Genomic DNA, 2,206 nt, shown 5'->3' with positions numbered 1-2,206 from the left:
GCATTCGGCTGGATTTGATGGAGTTTCCACAGAAAAAGAGAAGAAGGCGAATGATGCTGTCAACCTTGACCTCTTTGCACTCAAATAGGAATAACTTGAGCTACAGAAGTCCAATTAATGTGATTCTAGTGGCATTAGAAAGCTAACTTCCAGGGCTTTCAAATGATATATAATACTCTACCCTTTTTCTTCATCCTGTACGGTCAAGGTGGCGCCTAACTTGGATTTCACCAAGTTAGGCGCCAAAGGAAAGCTCCACACGCCAGATGCACATCAAGTGACGAGTTATTTGGTGCCTCAACAGCACCTAACTTCAATTTCATGAAGTTAGGCGCCAAACCCAGCCAATTAACAAGGGAAGAAGTGGTCCCACGTCCAAATTTATGATGGCAGCGAAGATATTATTTATTTTTTTATCAAAACTTTATTTTAATTACAAATAGGAAAAGATATTATTTAGTTTTAGAAAATATATTTTACATTAATTAGGATTAGATATAAAAGGGAAAAGAATCAGCCCTTCGGGCTAGACTCTCTATCTCTTCTCTTCTACCTCATTCCACAATTTACAGTTTTTCAGAATCCTCATTTTTCTCTCTTAACCATGAGCAACTAAACCTCCACTGTTAAGGTTAGGAGCTCTATCTATTGTATGGATTGATACTATTATTTTTCTATTTTAATTCATGTATTGATTTCTATTTCAAGAATTGTTTTCGTTCTTTATCTTATGTATTTGGATGGAACGGAAGTATGACCCTTGTTCTAATTGAGTTCTTGTATAACTTGGAAAAGCTCTTTACATGAACAACAACTTGAAAATAATTTCTCCTAAACTTCTAATTATCTGGACTTAATAGGATACGTGACATATAATCCTTTTATATTTGGATAATTAGAGTTTCTGTGGCACATAAACTAGAATTGAACTTCATCCTCTAATTGGAATTAATTGACCAAGGAATTGGCGGTTAATGAAAGTTAGAGTAGGCTAAGAATGTCTAAGGAATTAGGGCTTAGTCATATATAGTTTGCCATGAATTAAATCTTGCATGATTAAAATAGTTAGTAAGAAAAGTCAATCCAGAAAATAGATATTTCTGAAGCCTTAACTTTTCTCCATATATTATTCACTACTTGTTTACTGCTTGCTGTTTTAATTTATGAATTACTGTTTAATGCTTTTGAATACCAAAACACTCTTTTCTGTTTGTCTAACTAAGTCAATCACTCAACCATTGTTGCTTAGTACATCAATCCTCATGGGATCAACCCTCACTCACCTCAGGTATTACTTGGTACGACCCGGTGCACTTACCAGTTAGTTTGTGGGTTATAAAATCCGCACCAAGTTTTTGGCGCCATTGCCGGAGATTGATTGTGATTGACAACTACTCGTTGTTTGATTGCTTAGATTAGATAATTTTTTCTTTAATTTTTTTAATATTATTAATTTTTATTTTCTATTTTTTCTTTACGTTTTTTTCTGTACGTTGTTTCCTTTTCGTTTATAACCCCCCTCCCTTTTTGTCTTCGTTTCTTTTGATTTTACTTTCCTTTTTTTTCTTTTTTTTCCTGTTCGCATTCATTTTCCTTTCTTTTTATTTTATTTTATTTTATTTTATTTTAATTTTATTTTTTTTTTCAAAACTTTCATTCGTTATTCATTTATTTTTCCTTTTTAATTTTATTTTCATTTTATTTCTACCCATTAATTTTTATCATTTTATATTTTATTAGTTTTATTTTATTTTTGTCTTTAAAAAAAATTTATATATAAATATATACCTATATATATTTATTGCATCATATATTTATTTTTTCTTAATTTCTGAAATTAAGTTTGGTGCTATCTAGTTAATTTTATTTTAATTTTTCGGTTTAATTTTATTTATTTATTTATTTCAAAATTTTTAGCTTAATATTATTTATAATTTTTGAAATTTGATTATCTTAATTAGTTAGTTGTTTATTTTATTATTTTACACAGGTTACCTCACCGACAATTCTCTGCACTATGACGTAGAGAATCCCACCTTTTCTTGTCTTCTGTCTGTTTATGAGCAGGAACAGGGACAAAGAACCTCTTTTAGACTTTGATCCTGAACCTGAAAGGACTTTGAGGTGGCGTTTGCAACAAGCAAGACTTTACAAGCCTGAAGAGTCCACTATGGATTATAATAATGCTGTTAATGCCAATGTGGCA

The sequence above is a fragment of the Arachis hypogaea genome, chromosome 15 (assembly GCF_003086295.3).
Source record: "Arachis hypogaea cultivar Tifrunner chromosome 15, arahy.Tifrunner.gnm2.J5K5, whole genome shotgun sequence".
Classification (NCBI taxonomy): domain Eukaryota; kingdom Viridiplantae; phylum Streptophyta; class Magnoliopsida; order Fabales; family Fabaceae; genus Arachis; species Arachis hypogaea.
This window is presented reverse-complemented; position numbering follows the sequence as displayed.